We start from the raw sequence: 14,866 nt of genomic DNA, 5'->3' as shown, positions 1-14,866 counted from the left end.
GCAAAATGCTTACAAGGCTCGCGATCTGCACGTCGGGTGACCTATATCACAAGGGGAGTTTCCGCTCGGCGGCACATTTCTTTGGCGAGACGTCCCCGTCGGTGATGGATACGTTCCTTTATGTCCGACTGCGGCAAAACATAAAGGCGGTCACGCCTAATTTCCCGGACGAGCCTGAGGTCTTGGCGCCTCTTCATGCTCTGTTGCAAGCGGACACTCCGAAACATGTGGTCTCCATGCTGTATACCCATGTGCAGTCGGCTCCGTCCCCCCCCCTCCCTCAGAGCGTGGGCGGACTGGGACAGTGACCTGGGGAGCCCAATGTCGGACGAACAGTGGGAGGAGAGTTGCTCTCATACCACTGCGGTTACGGGTAATGTGCGACTTAGATTAGTCCACTTTAAATATTTGCACCGCCTCTACTATACCCCTGCCAAACTGTGCTGATTCGGGTTGAGAAATGACGACCGTTGTGTGAGATGCGGGAGGTTGGTCGCTGGCTTCCTTCATCTGGCCTGGACGTGCCCAGCTGTTGCCGCTTATTGGGGGGAGGTCTTCTCGGCCCTGTCCGAAATGATCGGGGTGACCACCGCGCCTTGCCCTGAGCTCGCCCTGCTGGGCCGATCGCACCCGGCGCTCAAGACACATCGGAAATTCTTTGCTCTGGGACTTCTGCTGGCCAAGCGCCACGTGGCGTGCAGATGGGGACGAGGGCGGGCGCCTAAATTCAAGGTCTGGCTGAGTACGATGTCCACATGGCAGGAAAGGCTTCATCAGTACGCTGACCTTTTGCCCCCCAAGTCGCGGCCTAAGGACCTCTGGGGGCCCCTCGTTACTTACCTCCTGCGGGCTCGTGATGGGGGCGATTCCGAGGAGGGCGAGACCGGGAACGTTGAGAGAGCCGACTCCTCCGCCACGCCTTGTGCTGCCCCTACCCCATTGACTACTGCGACGGATTAATTGCCTTGACCCCCCCCTTTCGTCTCCCTGTCCCCCCCCAAGACAGGTGTACGGGGCGCTCCCCGTTTTGCCTGGACCGAGTACACGCTTGCTGGTATGATTGCATTCTGTGCGCCTGCTGCATGGGTGGGAGGGGGCGGGATGCCATTTCCCCGGATTTGGGACACCATCAAGCTTTCCCCACCGCAGCGCAGGTTGAGTGGCTGTGTCGTGTGTAGCACCGGTTAACGTTCACTACATTGCATCAAGGATATCTCCCCCCAGGTCGCTGGCTGGGTCAGTTAAGTGCAGAGCAACATAACACTGCGGTTGGCCTGTACCCAGCTATGGGTGCACCTCATACCATGGCCCTGCACTGGACAGTTCCTTACGCCACATACTAAGTATGGTGGACACACACTGGGGGTGTACAGTTCTCATTGGAGTTAAACGTTGGTCATAACAAAATGAAAAACGAAACCTCACATAGTCATTGGTTGAGTGCTTCTTGCTGTTATCAATGCCACTGTATACATCCATCAGCAGCCTAAATGTAATGCCCAGCGGCCGGCCCATATGGGTTGTAGGCGACATGCTGTGAGCCTGACTTTCTCCTGTCTAGCAAGTGTTCTACGTCTATTGCACTGCATGTTGTTGCTGCCGGCCTGGTGACATGGTTGTAGGCAAGAAGCTGTGTATGCTCTGTTCTTGACTAATAAAGGTTTTAAAAAAAAAAAAAAAAAAAAAACTTTCATATTTAGCTATGAAATGCAAATGCACCAAATCAAGTGCACATAATTGAAGGGCATTTTGTTCTGATGCACTGGCGCCGACAAAACAGAAGGAACACCAAGGGAACAGTTAAATGACTGAAATAACTGCCATGCCAGGCTTTGTTAAAGCTGAACAGACAAGGTATAACTAACAGCGCACCCACAGGCTTCATTTCATTCCAATCACCCACGATGAGACCTTTCTGTTTGTCACCGAGCGTGGGGCATTCCCTGCCCACCTAAAAGGGTCCTTCAGCAATTCAGTCAAATTGCACATTTTAAATCATGTTTTTAAATTGGGTGACAGGATGACGCGCTATCGAAGAAACTCTGCGACAGAAAGCCTCACTGAAGAGTCTACTCACCAGCACTGGTCCTCTTCACTGTCACCAGTGCCTCCCGCTGACCTCAGGCCCTGGTTCGCTCTGGCAGACACACAGCCGCCCCGGGGGAACAGGTTTCAGTACAGAACACTCAGTCACTCTGCAAAGAGTCAGCATCTGGCTGGAGCCCGCCCACTGGTGGAAAAAGTTTCCAGGTCTGAAACCAAGAAACAAGCGCAACTCCCCATGAAAAGGAGCCCAAATCAAGTGCAAGAGCTATCAAAACAAGCCCAATAAAATCAGGAAAGTATAGGTGAAAAGAAATATGCGGTGGTGGGTGCCAGTAAACTCCACTACGCATCATAGGTGGAGTTTTTGCCAAACTACGCCCTCCAAGCGGCATGCGGAGTGACAAAAACGTTATGAACACCGCCGGCAGAGCAGGGTTTACTGCCCACCCCTAGTTCCAAGTCCCTATCCGGGATGTGTTTGAGCCGCTCCTCCACTGCTAACAGGTGCTGCTCCCTGTCATTGAAACTGGCAATGTCTTGCCAATAGACTTCGATTCCACCACAAGGTCGGACATCTTGGTGTCCATGCCCTACAGGCGACAACCCACCTTGGTGATTTCTTGCAGAATTCAGTCCATTGTGAGTTCCGGGGGCATCACAGATGGGGCAGATGGAGCAGACGCAGGCCTGGTCTGCAAAACGGTCTCTGTTTAAAGCAACTGCCTGGCCAGCTTCTTGGAGGACATCACTGCCCTCATGGGCAAGAGAAGCACACAAGACCTCCCTGTGGGATTGAGAATTACCTCAACAGCCAGCGTTGTGGCCCCACCCGGGCAGCGAGCCAGCAAATGTAGACCAGGAAAATGGACGAGGAGATACGATAGATAGATAGATGGGGAGGGGTGCGATGCTTACCTCCGCTCCCCACCTGATGTCCTCATGGTAGGAACCAGCAACCAGCTCTGAGAGCCTCTGCCTCCCCACCGGCACATCCTGCAGGCACCTCCGGCTGAGGGAATAGTAGAGAGACAACTGAAGGGACTGATGGAGGGCAGCATTGAGGCGTGACGTTGCCCCAGATCGGGAGGAGTCTCCAGGACGGCACCCTATGAGTGACACCCTATGATGTCGCCTTGTTAAAATCTGGTTTGCGATGTCAACATAATCGGAACCACCTTGTCCCCTCTCAGGCCCGTACGCTCACTTAAGCAGTTGCCATTTTGAAAGCGCCATGGCCCCTCTGCCCCTCGCCGATCACCAGCGCGTTCCCTTGGCGCTGAGAACACCCCCCCCGCTCTCTCGTGCATTTACCATACACCCCTCCCCAGTGCGACCCTACCTCGGAAGCGAAAAAACCCCCCCGGGGCCAGCACCTCCCCGTCCTTTGATGAACCCCCTTCCTCTGCCCTGCCCCGCTCCCAAGCCACCACCTGGTCCTGCAGCTGCCATTTATTGGCCCCCTTCCTGTAAGTAGTTGCCCCGATTCAAAGGATCTCCGACTAATCAAAGGCCTCCCACCCCGTGCGATCCGATCAGATACCCCGTTCCGGGAATCGACAGAGTATCCTGCTGTGGAATAGCCATCACTTACTGTAGATATGTGTGGGAACAAGCTTGAAGTGGGGATTCCAAGGATGTCTTTCCGTACATCAAAGTCTCAACAAGAATGTGTCACGTGTAATAAAGCAATAAACCTGTGTATAAGAGGCCAGGCCTCAGAGATGTGGTTAGAGCACCTCGAGACGATACCTTGCTGTCCGATCTGATGTGTTCTGCTCCGACGGAATAAAACTTTGTTTCCTGCCTTCCAGTCTCCGGCGCCTGCCTCTTTTGTTGGTTAATCATCGAATGGTATAAGAGGCGATTACCGCCGGGCAATACTTGAAAGGTTATCGACTGAAACTGCCGCTACCATTTAACAATTGGCGTCCCAAACGTGGGGCCCATCAGCGACACGTGGATCCAACGGGAGAGGTCCCGACGACAGAGTGAACGACTGCAACGATCGGGAAGAGCTCCTGCCCGAAAGACCCTCGTCTGGCAGCCGATCATCCGAACTTCACTGGTTCCGAGCAGACCTCTCTCGAGTGATCTACGGTCCTGACTGGGAACCATCAGGAGTGGCGCGGCAAATGCGGTGAGTAGAGGACGATCGGGCGCTGGAGGCGAAAGACGAGAAACTGTCCATGCGGTCCGGGTAAGGTCGTGTAACACGACAAATTGCGAAACGATTGATTGATTGATTGAAAATACTAGTATTGCTTATTTGATTGTTCTTTTTGAGATATTCGCTGCCTACAAACGGGGAAGAGTAGAAATACTCTCTCTCCCTTTGCAGATAGTGAAGGGTAGGTAACGCGGACTTTTGTCCCCCTTTGTAACCTGTCGTGCCTATTTTTCTCCCCACTGATTGATTGTCCGAACATTGATTGTTTTTGACGAATAGTGCTCTTTGAGATATTCTCTGTTTGCAAATAATGTAGAATAGAAATATTCTGTCTAGTCTTTGCAGATAGTGAAGGATAGGTAACGCGGACTTTTGTCCCCCGTTGTAACCCGTCGTGCCTATCTCTTTCTCACCATTTGATTGTTTGATTGTCCGAACACTGGTTGTTCGATATTGGTTCTTTGGAGGTATTCTCTGCTTACAAATAACGTGGAATAGAGATATTCTGTCTAGTCTTTGCAAGCAGTGAAAAGATAGGTAGTGCAGACTTTTGTCCCCGTTGTAACCCGTCATGCCTATCTTCTCCCCACTGATTGGTAATTGGTTCTTTGGTTCTACCCGGAACATTTATTAGAGGTAGCTCGTCCGGCCCCACCGGAGGGCACCCCTAATAAAGAGGACATACATATAAAATGCGGATTAGCCGCTGTACCTTTCTAGCAAACTATGGCATAAAAATCGCTATAGAAAAACAAAAGGAATCGAGCAAAACCAGTAGGCCACTGGTGGGATCCTTTTGACCCTGCAAAAATAGGAAACACTAGGAAATAGCCCTTCGCGAAAAATATGAAACTAGGGGAAGGAGCCAAGCTCACGGTCGAGATGGCCACGAGGTAGCTCGGCTCCGTCGCTCTCGCTGCCTAAGCATGTCTGCCCTACCACCCACCCCGCCCAATAAAACGACAAAACCCTACACAAATGGAAGTCTGCTGATACCCACCATCGGCGTCGCCGAACTGGGCTAGATCGCGCACAATTGGGCTATGTCTTTTTCTGGTTATGCAGTAACATCTTTGTGCTCGTTGCCAGGTTACAAATATGTACAACACTCCAACAAAGTAGTATGATTAAAACGCTTTAAAAACTTGTAGGTATATGCAACACTCCAACAGGGTAAACACGTTAAAACACTCTTTTTAAACAACTATTTACATGGCAGCCTGCTGCAACATCCATCCCAAAGCATTCACCGTCCACGTGACACAGTCCCAGTCCCTCCCTCCTCGGAGTAGCAACATTGGGCTGCTTTGGTCTGTCTTTTAGTCGGCTTTGGGCTATAAAAAAAGCCTACAAAATCCATCGGCCTGTGAGGCGGCATCGGTGGCGGACTGTTGTGCGAATAGGCCGGAGGCAACACGGCGCGCCGAGATCCGAACGGCACCGAGGTGGTGTCCAGCAAGTTGTTGCGCTGGTCTGGCCATCCTACAATGCTGCGCTGAAAGACGGCGTGGGGTGCCCTGGGGGGAGGCGACGCGAACGGGCCTCCCCCGCCTCCCCAGGTGGAGGCTCCTCAGTTGCAGTAGGGCACCCCTTAGCGTTTCACTCGCCGACCAGCTGGGAGAGCACCCCTTAGCGTTTCACTCGCAGACCAGCTGAGAGAGCACCCCTTAGCGTTTCACTCGCCGACCAGCTTGGAGAGCACCCCTTAGCGTTTCACTCGCCGACCAGCTGAGAGAGCACCCCTTAGCGTTTCCTTCGCCGGCCAGCTGCAGCAGGACAGCCATTAACGTTTCACCTGCCGGACGACCACCCAGGCGGAGGTTCCTTTCTGCACCAAGTTTCCATTAGCGTTCCACCCAAGAAGTGGGCCCCCGCAGTTGGTTGGTCGGGGGACCCACTCCGGTGGCTGTGGTGGAGAACTGCTGCTGCACAGGACTCTCAAAATGGCGGCCGGCTCTTCGGATTCGGGCCTGGTCCACTAAGATGGCCCTGGGCTACCTTGGAACTCGGAAGCTTGCCTGCTCGGGCATGGGCCCCACCCTTGAAGACGTCCTCTCAGCTTTGCAGATTCTACGGGATTCATTGGCCCTCGACTCCCGCGGACTTCCGGTGGGGGCAACCGCCACTATTGCTCGATCATTCCACATTAACTTGTCTTTGCCCCGGGCGGCAGCCACCTTGTCCCCATTTGGTGCCGTGAGAGAGACTGATTCAGGGCGTCGGCAGAGAGACACGCCTGCTGTCCCGCTCTCTGAAAGGACCACGGCGTTGCTGCGAGATGGTGGTGCCCTCATGCTGACGCCAGCTTCTGTTTGAATTACCAGGAGACACTGTAGACTACCAACTCTAATCAGTTCCGGTGGAACCTCAGCATGACCCGGTAGGAAGAAACTTTGCTTTCCCCACCTTCGAGTCACGGTTCATGCTGTCTGTTCTTTCTGTTGGCGTTAATGAAAATTTTTTGAACTGCCGAAAGGGATTCTGGTCCGGCCGCTAGTTAGTGGAAACATTTAGACTGTACCCTGGACCCACCCGACCTCGCCCCAAAATGGCGCCGATGTAGGAGGGACCTAAAACTCCTTATGGCGTTCCGGTTACTTGGCATTGATGTTAAGGGATATGTATACGGTCTTTTTGCACATGGCGGGCAGGGGACGGGGAGGGTACTGACTGGGCATGCGAACAACCTTATTGATGCTGGTCTTCTCATTATTGATTATTTTTATTTTCGCGTTAAGGTAGTGTTGCTCATGATACTCGACGCCTCTTGCACCGTGGCCGGCCTATACGGTTGTAGGCCCGTATTTGTATACTGACATTTTCACAATAAAGGGTTTTCGAAGGAATTATGGAATCAGCGTCATAACAATCGCCTAGGTTGGTAAGGTTTTGAATAATGGCTGTCATTCCCAAACAATAGAAAACAGATAATGCAGACCCTTTGCCTGAATTTTGGATTGATGAAAATGTGTATCCATCACACCTGTCTTTTTCCAGAGTTGTTAGAAAATGGTTGACTGTAGCTTAAGGTGTCTGCCGAATGTAAGGTATGGTATTTTGTCCCATAATATACGACTAATTGAGAAACAAATGCACGAAGAGGGAACTCGAATTTAGGGACAAATAAAATGAAGCATTTTTGGTATAATAGAAAGGAAGGATATAGTACACAAAAAAAAAAAAAATGCGAAAAGGATAGTCAAGATCTGTGGTATTATACGTTCTTGCAGCTAGTCTGGTACGTGGTAAGTAGAACTTTTTCGTGTTTATGCGCGCTGATGTGCTTTGAATGCTGCCCCCCCCCTTCTTTTCTTCTGTGTAGGTTACATCAGAGTTCCGACTGAAGAATGGAGTGGACATGGACCGCACCGTGCTCCATGTAGGGAAAGACATAGACAAGCGCTGTGAGATGGTGCGTGGAGTGCAGACCATCACTGGGAACGTGAAAAACTGTATGGTATGACTGTGCGTACGTGCCCTGATTGTACGGTATGAATGTGTATGTATTGCATATGCCTGGGTCGATGGAGAGAACGTCTTTGCATGACTGAAATGCTTGTCTATCGATCAAGGGGATGGGAAAATAAGCCCGAATATGGTAACTCCTCGTTTGAAGAAACGACTCTCCCTCTCCCGGAAGCTAGTAAATTGGAGGGTGACTTACACCAGAAACTTGAAGGGTCATTTCAGTACGACGAACCCGACTCCAACTGATAACCCGAATGTACCACCAGTGAGTCAATTCGTGTGCTGACTAAATAAGAGAAGTTAAGAATACCCCAGGTCGGGGTTCATCCAAAACCCCCCCTCAGCCCAGAAGTTAGGGATACTGGCATGTTTTAGATTCACCACTTCTTCTTCCATCCACTTAGAAAATAAGAGTTGTACCATTGAACGTCCGACCGATACCCCTCCTCTGCCTCAGTTTGGATCACCGCCTGCCCAGGGGTTGGAAGGCTCCACCGTGAGTATAAACACGACTGGACTAATGTCCGACCGGAAAAAGAGGAGTAAGTATTTTTTTTTAAATGAGGCCTCCAACAAGATTGCCCAGAAAGGGAGGGGAGTAAAAAGTCCGACTCCCCCCCCCCCCCCCAAATGAATTACGGAAAATACTGAAAATACGCAGCACGCATAGAAAAAGGACAGGAAAGGAAAGGTCACCTTACCCAAAATAGCTCTGTGTCTTCGTCTTAGGTTTCTGTGCTTGATGTATGTACTGTTACACCCTATCCGGTATTTGTGTGTACGCGAACGTCGAATTTATGTTTTCCCCCAGCTTGTGTTTTTGTACGTAAAACTGACCCGTGCTGCTCTATGTTGTGTGTACACCAAGTAGCCTATTATCGTACACGTTTGTCTCTCTCTCTCTCTCTCGTTTTATGTCGTACGTGTACCAAATTGCCTACTTGATGCGCACGTCTCTCTCCCTCTCCCTCTCTCTCTCTCTCTCTCTCTCTCTCTCACTCTCACTCTCTCTCTCTCTCTCTCTCTCTCTCTCTCTCTCTCTCTCTCTCTCTCTCTCTCTCTCTCTCTCCCTCGCTGAAGGCTCCCTTGCCCTCTTTTTGAATAGATGACAACACTGTACCTCCTCAGTATATGTATAATTGACCTAAACACGACAGTGTTCGAACAAATTGACAGAAGCAAAACGACCGTATTTTGCCACACTACTACCTCTCCTTTCTGTAAAATGATGGAACTTAATTGGCTGAGAAAGAAAGGACAGGTAAGACGACTGATGTCTCCCAATCTGGCCCTTATAACGGGAACTATATGTCAGTGGTTTTTGTTGTTTTAGGGCTCTAACGACTCCACCTCCATCGCTCAGAATCGCCCCGCCCATTGCACAGAAATAGAGCGTCTAAGCACCCCGTCCTTCCAGAATAGTCCCAGTTCTGTACTAGCCGTCCCTGGATATTTTAAGCAATACAGCTGATGACCTTGTTTTTAAAGATACATCGCCTAAAACTGATAAAGGTTAACTATTGTCTCCAGCAAGAAAAATGTTTAGCTTGTGTTCCTCCCCGAAACAGATATTTGTGAGCCCATGACAGTAGCACCTCGCACTTTTTCATAAACTTAGCAGTCCCTGGAGAAAAATATGAATCAACAGGGCTTGTGTTAGAAAGACGAGTCTCTACCGGAGAAGCCGGTACGAATTTTGATAGACCAGGAAGTTGATAGATGTCAGACTTCTTGCCACGTTTATAAGGTACAGGAATCAACACCTAGCAGACCTGATGATGGAAATTTGCAGGAACACTCGCAAACCCGCACCACAGCAATGATTAATGAGTTAGTAGCATACACCGACATAAGAGTTAATAGACATCCACCATAGAGTGACCGATAAACGTTTCCCCGACTACTTGGGGTTGGGAGAGAGAATGAAGTGTGTAAACGTCTTCCCTACCAGTTCTCTAAGATTTTGTTTCTTGTACTCATTCAAAGATAACATGCGGTCATCGGAGGAGAGGGGTCGGACGTAACGCACAGCCTGGCTGCGGATCATGGAACATCTATGGCCTCGACCAAGGGGGAGCCACGGAGCAAAAAGATGCGGGACGAGGCACCATTCTCAGCATGGAAAGCGATAGAAAGAAGGGCTATCCCGAAGCCCCCCTGCTCACTGATCAGCTCGTGCCTGAAGTCCCAGCCCGTCGAGCCCGATTGATGGGCTCAGTGCTAAAAGATTCTGCTCTCCTTGGTCCGCTTTTTGATCCGATCCCACTCCACCCCCTCTTCCCTCGACCTCCCAAAGGACGCCCCTATCCCCCCCCCCCCTTTTTTCATATGGGATTTTGAACTTGACTTGACAAAAGAAGAACGAAATGCGGGTACCCCGTCTCAAGGTACCTATGATAAGATCAGTTAGGGAACAGGACAAAACAGGACTGTGATCCGAGAGCAAAGAATGGTCACACCCTGCAACGTGAAAACCTGGATTTGAGCTGGACCTTAGCTCCACCACCGGTGCTCAACAGTGCCAACGAAAGAAGAAGAACAATGAGAGCTTACCAGTGATGGCTCGCTGTAATAGGACACTGGAAAGAAGAACTCCCTTTTGGACATTGCGCCCCCCCACCTCTGACTGTAACTCATGTTGAGTTGAATTCCTCTCCCAACCACTTTCGTATTAACTATCTTCCAATCGAGTTTTCAAGATATTACATCGGTCACTCCCAACTGTACACTGATAGTTAAGAAACATTAAGTTTGTATAATGACAATTGTATAACATCAGCCGTGCACATGACTATGCTGTCTAGTTTGATCCACACGAAGTCTAGGCCTTAAGTAATGTACGTAATATTCCTTGTTTTGCCAGAACATTTTTTACGGTATCATGTTTGTGTTCAAGCGAGCTTCCCTCCTCCTATCTCCGGGTCTGACATATGACGCAGCTGATGTAATTTTGTATGTGCTACCTCCTCGCCTATCACATCAACTACATGTAATTATGTACAATTGTGTCAGATTATTCCTGTCTGTCCTAAGACTCTGTACTTTGAAAACAGGAACGCATGAAAGCATTTACAATGTCGTGGCTAAGAATTTAACGAAGGTGGATGTCGGCTAGACAAGCTGGCTAGATATGTTGAAAAGGGAGGACTGTTAAAATCTGGTTTGCGATGTCAACATAATCGGCGCCACCTTGTCCCCTCTCAGGCCCGTACGCTCACTTAAGCAGTAGCCATTTTGAAAGCGCCATGGCCCCTCTGCCCCTCGCCGATCACCAGCGCTGCGAACACCCCCCCCCGCTCTCTCGTGGATTTACCATACACCCCTCCCCAGCGCGACCCTACCTCGGAAGCGAAAAAACCCCCCCGGGGCCAGCACCTCCCCGTCCTTTGATGAACCCCCTTCCTCTGCCCTGCCCCGCTCCCAAGCCACCACCTGGTCCTGCAGCTGCCATTTATTGGCCCCCTTCCTGTAAGCAGTTGCCCCGATTCAAAGGATCTCCGACTAATCAAAGGCCTCCCACCCCGTGCGATCCGATCAGATACCCCGTACCGGGAATCGACAGAGTATCCTGCTGTGGAATAGCCATCAATTACTGTAGATATGTGTGGGAACGAGCTTGAAGTGGGGATTCCAAGGATGTCTTTCCGTACATCAAAGTCTCAACAAGAATGTGTCACGTGTAATAAAGCAATAAACCTGTGTATAAGAGGCCAGGCCTCAGAGATGTGGTTAGAGCACCTCGAGACGATACCTTGCTGTCCGATCTGATGTGTTCTGCTCCGACGGAATAAAACTTTGTTTCCTGCCTTCCAGTCTCCGGCGCCTGCCTCTTTTGTTGGTTAATCATCGAATGGTATAAGAGGCGATTACCGCCGGGCAATACTTGAAAGGTTATCGACTGAAACTGCCGCTACCATTTAACAGCCTACCTCTCTGGTGTGCGCAAATGGTGTCTATAGCAGGCTCAAGAAGGGAGAATTGGGGCACTCAGGCCGATGACATGAGGGAAGAAGGCCAGGGGCTGTCACCAGGCGGTCAACATAATGGTAGGCTTATGTCCACCCACCTGAATCACTGTCCAGGCCCCTGCTGACTCACCTGAGGGGATATAGGATGCATTTCTTAGCTTGTGCACGTCAGGGGCCAGTGTCTGGATTAGAGGAGATGCGGGGTGGGGGTCCCTCCCAGAGAGGCCAGACGCCTCCTAGAGTCAATCATGTCCTGCCGCTGGGGGCACCAGGCAGGGTGTGCAGGAAGACAGACCCCAGCCTCCTCCATCAGGACCAGGCCGCCCCACTCAATCCGCATGCGGGTGTGCGGCCTCCTCTTGGCATCTCATCTGCTCACCTGCCCGGGCCACTGGTCTGTCCCTACTATAGGTCCAAAGGGGGATGGGGGAGAAGGAGCAAAAGGATGCCACCCTTGTGCTGGTGCTCTAGCAGTGGGGCTCACAGGCTGCCCCCGATACATCATGGCCAACCCACAAGACCGAACTCCCCCAGAGGCCAATGCCGTCTCCTCTGCACCCAGGACGGGCCTGCAATGGGCCCAGCACTGAGGGCGCTGGGGTGGCCTGGATGGTGTACCAAGCCCTCTGCCGACTTGTAGTGACGGGCACGGCTAGAAAACCTCTTTGGGCCTCCCAGTGAAGCGGACCCTTGAAGTCAGGTGGTCATCTTGTTCATCAGCCAGATTCCGCCCCCTACAGTTTATATCTTGTGCATGCAAATAAATACAGTTTATATTTTGTGCATGCGAAGAGATACCGTTTATATCTTGTGCATGTGGTGATATAGTTCATATATTGTGCACGCAAACAGATACCGTTTATATGTTGTGCATGCCGATAGATACAGGTTATATCTTGAGCATGTGGATAGATACAGTTTTGTATCTTATGCACGCGAAAATATACTGTTTGTGTTGTGCATGCGGACAAATACAGTTTATATTTTGTGCATGTGGATAGATACAGTTTATACCTTCTGCACATGGACAGATAAGTTTGTGTTTTGCTTGTGGATACAGTTTATATCTTGTGTATGTCAATAGATACAGTTTATATCTTATGCAGATGACTAGATACAGTTTATATCTTATGCAGGTTGACAGATACAATTTGTATGTTGTGCATGCAAATACAGTTTATAGCTTTTGCATGCAAATAAATACAGTTTATATTTTGTGCATGCGAAGAGATACAGTTTATATCTTGTGCATGTGGTGATATAGTTCATATATTGTGCACGCAAACAGATACCGTGTATATGTTGTGCATGCCGATAGAAACAGGTTATATCTTGAGCATGTGGATAGATACAGTGTGTATCTTATGCACGCGAAAAGATACTGTTTGTGTTGTGCATGCGGACAAATACAGTTTATATGTTGAGCATGTGGATAGATACAGTTTATATCTTCCGCACATGGACAGATAAGTTTATGTTTTGCTTGTGGATACAGTTTATATCTTGTGTATGTCAATAGATACAGTTTATATCTTATGCAGATGACTAGATACAGTTTATATCTTATGCAGGTTGACAGATACAATGTGTATGTCGTGCATGCAAATACAGTTTATAGCTTGTGCATGCGAAGAGATACAGTTTATATCTTATGCACGCAGAAAGATACCGTTTATATGTTGTGCACGCAGAGAGATACATGTTTATATGTTGTGCCTGTAGATAGATACACTTTATATCTTATGCACGCAGACAGATACAGTGTATCTTCTGCAAGCAGATAGATAACGACTGTACTAAAAAGCAGTCCTGCATGCACTGAAAAAGAGAATATATTTTGTCTGGGTACTTATATATAAGGCAAAGGCAATAAACCTACTTGAACAAAGTCACAGCAATATGGATGAAAAGCGCAGACACCGTGGCCCTGAGAGAGGTGATGTTTTGGAAAAGCTCATGATGAAAAACACTTTAAATAAAGAATATACGTACATTCACATATGCACACTCTAGCATCAAAGAAGCGAGAAAGCGTTTCCTGGTGGAAATCCCAGTTGACCAGTTACACATGGTTCCAACGAATCCTGCTATTGCCATGTGGATTTTTGCGCATCTAGTTCACTACAACACAGAACAATGAGTCTGATTCCAGTGGAGACTGGGACAGGTGTTGGTGCCTCGTCTTATCTCATGTTGGCTAGTGGTTTACATTTTTCGATTATTATGTAAACAGTAGACTTTGCCATGTTTGATGTAATGGCCATATCTAGTCCAGTGTCTATAAATCCCTAAAAATCGCCACTGATTTACTTGAAAATATTGTAACTGGTGAACCTGAATATTCTCCACTCAGTTTGAAAAGCCCAAAATGAATGTTGATGCCTTCAGAATGATGTAATCAGACCTTTTATTCATAGTGCCACAAAGCTGCAATCTGTGACATCGAGCGCTATAATTAAAGCAAGTTACTTGTTGTTCTTGCTCTTCCTGTTATTATTATGTAAAGCGCTCGGATACCTTCGGGTCGAGTTCGCGCTATATAAAGCTGCACACACAAAAAATCCATCACTGAAGTGTCTACTGAGTTGGGTACCAGGAAACTGGGTAACATAACACCTGTTATTTACACTGCTTAGAAACGACATAAGATACGTACGAAGCGCTGTCCCTAGGTATTCTCAGGACTGTCACACCCCCACCACCACCTTAAGACATGAAGTCTCGCACAGGCGGGCACCTTGAATCCCACAGAAGTCATTCCTGCTTTGAAGCACTCTTACCTTGATGGTTCCCGCACGACGGCGTTTCGTTGCATCAAAACATGTTTTTATCTTCAAAGCGACTATCTGCAGACAAAGAACAAGAAACTGTGCACGAAACGCGGCCCCTTGCCGCCCAGGCGCCGCTGTCTTTGGGTCTGTCCTGCACAGTGCTTCGGGAGCGCGCGCACAGCAGCCCGCGCGCCATGTGTCCCTCGCCGCATCCGAAGCACGCGGGGAATGCCTGGGGACGCGGGGATTACACTACACACAAGGGTACCGCCGCCCAGACGGGCCTCTTTATGGTGCAAAAGACCAGCGGGCCGGTGATGTGACACAGTTTGTATGTGAACCGGATTCCTTCCTTCCCACCCTGGTCCCAAGTTCAGCCACGTGCGTGAGTCACACGGGCCGCGCTTTGATCTTCGGAAATATTCGAGGGATGGAGGGGAGGGGCT

The 14,866-nt window shown here is 49.6% G+C and overlaps 1 long non-coding RNA gene across 2 annotated transcripts in view; it reads right to left on the bottom strand.

The window, feature by feature from the left end:
• Positions 1-14,555, bottom strand: part of LOC146863179 (uncharacterized) — a 496,608-nt gene extending 482,053 nt beyond the window's left edge. For both annotated transcript variants that reach the window (XR_014978223.1, XR_014978224.1), the window contains exon 1: positions 14,430-14,555. This is a non-coding gene — a long non-coding RNA (uncharacterized LOC146863179). The remainder of the gene's footprint in view (positions 1-14,429) is intronic.
• Between the last annotated feature and the right edge of the window lie 311 nt (positions 14,556-14,866).

The sequence above is a fragment of the Triturus cristatus genome, chromosome 2_2 (assembly GCF_964204655.1).
Source record: "Triturus cristatus chromosome 2_2, aTriCri1.1, whole genome shotgun sequence".
Taxonomy (NCBI): Eukaryota; Metazoa; Chordata; class Amphibia; order Caudata; family Salamandridae; genus Triturus; species Triturus cristatus.
Note: the sequence above shows the minus strand (reverse complement) of the source record. Positions and strands in the feature narration are given on the sequence as shown.